Here is an 8110-nt window from a genome sequence, read left to right as displayed (position 1 = left end):
CCAACCAACCAACCAACCAACCAACCAACCAACCAACCAACCAACCAGAAAATTGGTAAGATGTGGAGATGGGGTGGGAGAGGTGATGGTTAGAGAACCTGAGGCTAAGAGATGGGGAAGGGCAAAGAGGCCCAGAAAGCCTTCTCTGGACCCAGACACATGTATGATGTATGATGTGACACACACACACACACACACACACACACACACACACACACACACCCCTACCTTAGGGGACAGGAAAAGGAGGTCTTTTCATCGTCTAGAAAGATTTTCTAGTGCATCTGGCTCTTCATCTATAGCACCCCAGAGAAATGCGCGCTTTCTCTGACAAAAGTTGCATGAAGCCTTTGACACGGGTTATGAATAAAATTAGAGAGTGGCAACAGAAGGATAAAGGTTAGTGTATTCTGCCCACAGCAGTTGCTTCTGAGCAAAGAGCCCAAGAATTCCATACAAATGACTGACTCACACTGTCAGGAATGTGCTTTGGAGACTACCAGAGAACTGTAGAAAACTTCTGAAAAATAAACTAACATTAACTTATTAAATTTAAAAGTAAAAGGAATTGTCATTTGCATGTTAGAACTAGAAAGGTCAGATAGGAAATGGGGGAGGGGTGCAGGGGAAGGAGAGGAGGATATGGACAATCCAGGGAGTGGAAAGAACACTAGACCCTGAGTGCAAGAGAATTTAACACACTGCTGAGCAGAGAAGAGGCCAGTGATCCCTAAAACAGTTGAATTATGCCACCATGGCATCAAGCTTGATTTGTTCAGCCAAATTTGCTTTCTGGACGGTCAGATATAGCGCTATACAGACACTGTTAGGAATGGAGACATATTCCAGGGCTGATATTCTGAAACTGGTCAGCATTCAGGCAAGGCTTTTTACTTGGTGAAATCCTGAACTAGTTGCTTCGTAAAATTTCAGGCAAACTACCCAACATCTCTACGTCCTGTCTGCTGGGTGAGCAAGGACACGGTCCAGTTTCAGTGATGAGCAGAACACAGTGAGTGGGGCCACGGCGATGGGTGGGGTGAATGGCTGCCATTCTCATCCTCATCACAGGCTGTAGGAAGTTCTTGCCTCTTTAAGAGGAAGCAGAGGATGGCTCCAGGCTGTTCGCCAGCATTACTGTTATCAGAGGATCAGTATTCCACTATTTAAAGCAGCATCACCCCTTAAAACAATGCCTACCTACTGGCTGCTTTTCTTTCCTGTTCCAGTAGGGGTGTACTGTTGATTCGGTGAGCTTCAGCCAAGAATGGAAAGAAGTTGCCACAGTTTCTCTTCAATACTGAAAGCATTCAGACAGCCTCTGTGACAATGACATGGTACTTATTTTTATTCTATACCTCTCAGGTTTCTTCTTCCTTCTCCAATGGTAGATCAGACATTTAATATTTCTAGGGGCACACAGAGTCCTAAGCAGGCTGCCAGGGGCTTCCTCTAACTCACCTCTGTCCCACTTAGGAGAGCACATTCAACTTGAATGAACAAGCAACAGTAAGGACAGTCTTGAATGTTGATTGACATTTATATTTCTAAAGACACTCAGCTTTGCCATAGCTATGTAACCTGAGCAAAATGACTTGGTTTGTGAAGGAATTAAAAGAAGGGAAGAAAATAGTTACTGACTGTATTGTGGTACCAGTCTAGATAGAGATTTGTGCTAGGAACCACTCAGTGTTTGTGTTGGGAGCTTCACATAATGTTTATGGGGGTGATATTTAAGGGACAAGTACAATGTAATTGTCTATCTCTCTTTGTCGTTGTTGTTTTTGTTTTTTATTTTTTTGAGACAAGGTTTTTCTGTGTAGCCATGGCTACTACCTTGGAACTTACTCTGTAGATCAGGCTGGCCTTGACCTCACAGGGATCTGCCTGCTTCTGCCTCCCAGTCCTGGGCTTAAAGGCATGTGCCTCCACGTACAGCCTCTGTCTTTTTGTTTTTGTTTTTGTTTTGAGATGCTGGGAATGAAGCCAGAACTTAGACATGTACTTGATTCTGAGAAAATCCCCAGCATCTCTTTCTTTTATAGTTATTTATTACCATATTCCCATAAACTGACTTTATGGAGTGCTTGTGATTTAAGTCCACCAGAAACTGAGTGTTCCAAAAAGTAGTAAACATGCTGCCATCAAACTCTAGTGTTATTTGCCAGAGTTAGATATTGTCAAGAACTGGCTTTCCACCTAAGAATATCTTACATCAGTGCTTCTGAAGTCCTTCATGTTATTGGAAACAGTATACATTGCCTGCAAAAGTCTTAGTTGCTTTGATGATCCAAAGAAAGACAGCTAAACATTTCCCACTAGAGACCACTTTCTCCAGAGAAATGTTTAAATTACCTAAGTATATCATATTTTATATAAATAGATACACAAAGCAAACACTTTCTCATAACAAATCCTGAAGAAAATTATTTTTAAGCAATTCTTTGGTCTATATAAACATTTACTATTTATCATAAGTAAAAACAAATTCACATATTAATGTATAGCTATGCTTAGTTATTTTAAAGGAACAAATATTGACTAAATACTTAAAAGTGAAAGAGACATAGTCAACATTTGTCAGAGTTGAGTCATATTTTTATTTTTATAATCATTAGCGCTGAGAGAACTCTTTTGCAAAAATGTATAGGACAAAATGAGAACAATATGTTTTAAGGATGTTTCAGAAATTGTTGGAAATCCCGTCCTAATTTCAAGCCAAATTTCATTGAATAATTTTTAATGAAACTCAATTCAGCCACCAAACAGCAATTTTAACCCATCAACCAGTTCATTTAATTTACTTATTTATTTTTATTTACTTCATTTTGAGACAAGGTCTCATGCAGTTCAGACTGTCCTCAAACTCATTTTGTAGGAGAGAATTGCCTTGAAACTTGCATCCTCCATCCTCTTTAACTTCTGAGTATGGGCTCATAGGCATGTGCCACCACACTTGGTTTGTGCAATGGTAGGAACGGAGCCAAACTGTGTAGTGCTAGGTAAGTACTCTGCCATCTGAGTCACACCCCTAGCACCAAACACTGATTTTAAAATAGAGCATTTGAACACAGTATAGCCCAAAGCTATTCTAACATGCTGAATAATGATGGTAAGAAAATATGTAGTCTTTGTTTTTCATAAGTGAGCCATTATGTTCATGGAAGAACAGAAAATTGTATGTACAGCAAAATATTACAATTCATAATACACAATAGTCTAGAATCTTAGCCAAGATGTTTTAGGCAACAGTCATTTAGTTGTGTGTTCAGAACCTAGGCTGCTGACACTCAGGAACAAACAGTGCTCATAAAATTTTGGACACACCATGGTTTTGATTTTGAATTTATTTTTGGCTGTTATTTATTCAGAAACCTTTTGTTTTTGCCATTTTTTGTTCTTCACATTCAGTCATGTAATTGCTTGTGGCAGGGCAACTCACATTTAAAGAGGATATAGTCTAAGCCTGATAGGAATACCTACTTGGTCCTGCAGGCTTAGGGCTAATAAGTCATAGAAAGAGAGTCAAAAATCTTTGTGGAAAATGTTCACATCATATAAAATAAGTGAGTAAATCGTTATACGGAAATAAAGGAATTAACAAAGTAATTGGATATGTGTTTACACAAAGCAGCATAGGGCAGAGAGCATGGTGTTTCCTCTCGATTTGTTGATCCTTTGATAGCTTCAAGGATGGGCTTACTTTTAGGAATTTTTTTTCCAGTAGACTTTTAGGCTTCTTTTTGTTTTCTTTTTTCTTTCTTTACTTCCTTCTTTCTTCCTCTTTTTCTCCTTTCCTTGTTTTTGTTTTTGTTTTGTTTTTTTCTTTCATCTTTTGGGAGGAGGATTATGTATAGAGGAATTTAAATTCAGAACATGGCTGCTCTGGCAAAAGATCACATCCAAACACCTTACAGGTTTGTGTGATCTGACTGGAACATAAACACAGATTCAATCCAGGAGATAGAGGCAAGCAGATCTGAGGCCAGCCTGGTATAGAGGAGGTGTCAGATAAAGAAAAGCTTATGTCTAGTCATGGTGGTTTATGTCTTTATTTAACCCCAAACAATGAAGGTAAAGATAGTTTGTAGAAAGAAGCACCCATGTTTGAAAGTGATCCCTAATTGAGTGGCAGAAAAGGTGATGATTCAGAGAAAGATTTGACAAAATAGGATATACTCAAGTCTCATAAGAAGAAAGAGAAAAGGGAAGCTACTTAGGGGGCAATGCAGAGAGAGAGAGAAGAGGCAGTTTTACTGGGACAATAATAGAGAGATGGGTTGCAGAGAGCTAGAACTTGGGTGAAAACTGAATGAGCCATAGAATGAGAAGGAGACAGGAGATTAGAACATATTGCTGGAGTTAGTTTGAGGCCAACCAGACCAATTTAGAGGCCAAGAGAAAAGCCAGATTGGATAAGTTAGCTGGGAGAGGAGTTTGAGCCAGAACTGCCGAGTTGAACCAGCTCAGAGCTCAGTAAGAACAAGAAAGGGTGAGCTTATTAAACCATAAGTTTCAGAGGCTGAAAACATTCTAGGCCTAAGTTAGATTGTATAGAGGCTAGAAGCTTCCAGGACTAGGCCTTGTTTAGCAGACAGAGACAATAAGTCTCCAAGACAACTGTAACAGATGAATGAAAGCTCCCTTTACAGTTAGATCTCTCTAGCCACACTTTGACGAGGTTTATATGCTTTGAATATGAGCGAAAACATGATATTTATCTTTCTGAGACTGACTTTTTTTTCCTCCAGTTAACATCATGTTTTCTTGTTACATTTGTTTTTCTGCATGTGTCATAATTTATCTTTCTTTACTATTGTATAAAATTCCAATGTGTATATGTATCCCCCCTTTTTAACCCATTTACTCCTTGGTAGACATCTAGGCTCGTTTCATTTTCTAGCTATTATGAATAGTGCAGTTATCTCTGTAACACAATGACCATGAGTCTGTCTGGGTATATACTCAAGTGGTAAAGCTGTGGGGTGGAGAGATTGCTCAGTGGTAAAGTGGAAAAGTCATGAGTCTGAAATTCCAGACCACAGGTAAAAGACAGGCACAATGGCTCAAGTCTGTAATATTAGAACAGGGAGACAGAGACAGGCAGATCCCTGGAACTTGCTTTCCAGACAAGCCCAGCTGAATTAGTAAGCTTGAGATTTAGTAAGAAATCCTGTCTTTCGGAGAGCTGCTTGTTTGTCAGGCTGCTTTGTTATTGAGCTTTCAGCAAAAACATGTTTTCACCCTGGCCTTCACCTGGAGACAGGGATAAGCAGGATGTTTTGCCAAGTTCACTTCTTTTTGTTTGTGTGAGGATCACACAGACAGATGATCGAGGAAAACAGGTTTGACCTCTTCATGAACTCTTTCATTGTACTGAGGTGCTTTGCTCTGACTATGAAAAGAGATTGTGGAATAAACCGTTATGACAGTTTCTACTGGTAGCCCTCTCAAACAGATCCCATGTGTAGTATGTTGTTTTTTTAAATTTTCTTTCAATCTTCACTCCCTACTCAAGAACTGTTTGACTCTGCTGGCCAGCTCTGGCATGTCTTAAAATGATGATGATGATGATGATGATGATGATGATGATGATGATGATGATGATGATAGAATCACTATTGGGGGGCTGGAGACATGGCTCAGAGGTTAAGAGCACTGGATGCTCTTCTAGAGCTCCTGAGTTCAATTCCCAGCCACCACATGGTGGCTCACCACCATTTATAATAAGATCTGGTGCCTTCTTCTGGAGTGTAGGTATACATGTAGACAGAATATTGTATACATAACAAATAGATAAATCTTAAAAACAAAGAATCACTATTGAAGAAAAAAAACAATATCAATCTTACCTCCATATGTGCTTGCATGCTCATCCACATGTACACACACCACACAAACATGCATAAGCATATCATACACACACACATGACAGAGAAGGTGGGGGAGAGAGAGAAAGAGAGACACACATGAATAGTTGTATGGTAGTTCTATTTTCAGGTTTTTGAGGACTTCCACTCTGGTTTCCATAGTATTGTACCAGTATTACTCATATTATTATTTGTTTTCTTCTGTGTAGTTGTTCTACTGGGGTGATATGGAATCACAACAATGTTTTAATTTGCATTTCCCTGATGGCTAAGGATATTGAATACTTTGAAAAGTATTTATTCATCTTTTATATTTCTTTGTCTTAGTTAGGGTAACCATTGCTATGATGAAAGAAAGTCATGAAGAAAGTCAAGGCAGAAGCTCAAGAAGGACAGGAAGCTGGAGGCAGGAGCTGGTACATAGGCTTGCTTGCTCCTTATGGTTTGCTCTCCTTGTTTTCTTCCTTTTATTATTTATTTATTTTTGTTTGTTTTTTATTAAACATATAATTTTTTAATCAAAAAATATATCCTGATTATAGTTTTTGCTTCTTCTACTCTTCTGAGTTCCTTCTTCTCTCCCCTGCCTTCTAGATTTACTCCCTTTCTGTCTGTTATTAGAAAAGAATAGGCTTCTAAGAGATTACAACTTAACATGACAAAGTAAAATATAATAAGATAAAAATAAGAAGCAAAAACTATCATATGGAAGGTTGGAGATGGCAACCCAACTGGAGGAAGAGAATCCCAAGAGTAGGCACAAGAGTCAGCGACATACTCATTCTCAAAGTCAGGAGTTCCGTGAAAATACTAAGCTAGTAGCCATGTACATAGAGAACTGGGTGCAGACCCATGTAGACTTTGTGCTTGCTACATCAGTCTCTGAGAGCTCATTTCTACCTTGCTTAGTTGATTCAGAGAGCCTTGTTCTCCAGGTGTCTTCCGTTACATTTAGCTCTTATATTCTTTTCTCCTCCTCTTCTGAGGGATTCCCTGAGCTGTGAGAAGATGGATTTGATGGCACCAATCTCTGCCTTTTAGGAGGGAGTGAACTTCAAAGCTTTATTGTGCAAGACAGAGAGCAACACTTCTGCCTGATCACAACCCCTCCACCCCCAACTTTTAAACTGTAGTTGCTCTGAGATCCCTGGTGATCCCCTTCATAATGTCCATTGGAGTTTGAAGAAAGTATAAGCAGGAAAGCAGCTTCTTTACTTAAAGACGGGCAGTATTATTTATAGTTCACCTTCATGCTAGAGGTGAGAATCAAACAATCTCTCTTCGTATAACAATCTCTCTTCATATAATGTCTGGCTGTGGATCTCTGCACTTGCTGCTGGAAGGAGCCTCTCTAGTAACTGGATAGGGCACTGATCTATGAGTACATTAGAATATCACTAGGAATCATTTTATTGATTGGGGAGGGAGGAATCAACAATGTTTGGTTTTATCCTAGGTCTTTAGACTATAACAATAGCAGACTGAGATAGAAATCAGGAAAACAACACCTTTCACAGTAGCCTCAAATAATATCAAATGCCTCAGGATAACTCTAAGTAAGTAAATGAAAGACTTGATGACAAGAACTTCAAGTCTTTGAAGAGAGAAATTGAAGAAGAATCAGAAGATGGATATCCCATGCTCATGGATTAGTAGGATTACATAGTAAAAATATCCATGCCACCAAAAACAATCTAACTAGTCAACACAATACTTTTACCTTGAGGTGATGTCTATTCTTGATGATAAGGTGTTTCTTGGGTGCAGCAGATGGTCTTCTCTTTACATCCACTTTGTTAGTATATGTCTTTTTATTGAGGTGTTGAGACATTGATATTGTGCATTATCAATGAGCAGTGTTTATTGATTGTTTTCCTGTTGGGTTGTGGGGCTTTTTTCTGCCTCTTTTGACTTTCTGGTCTGAGATTATTCATTCCTTGTGTTTTCTTGGATGTAGTCAACACTTCAGGTTGAAGTTTTCCTTCTTCTGCCTTCTAGAGAGCTGGATTTGTAGATAGCTATTACTTAAAATGTTTTTAATCATGTGCTTCAGTTGTATTGCATTTATCAGGGCCTGCCGTAGGTTCCTGGGCTCTAATGGACATATTGTCTTGTCTGCTATTGACTGTATTTTTATGCTGAGTTTTGGATGATGATTATAATTCTGTTCTTGTATTTGTTTGTTTTTTTTCCTTTTCTTTCTTTCTTTCTTTCTTTCTTTCTTTCTTTCTTTCTTTCTT

This window comes from Psammomys obesus, unplaced genomic scaffold, assembly GCF_907164565.1.
Source record: "Psammomys obesus unplaced genomic scaffold, mPsaObe1.curated_primary_1811, whole genome shotgun sequence".
Classification (NCBI taxonomy): Eukaryota; Metazoa; Chordata; class Mammalia; order Rodentia; family Muridae; genus Psammomys; species Psammomys obesus.
Note: the sequence above shows the minus strand (reverse complement) of the source record.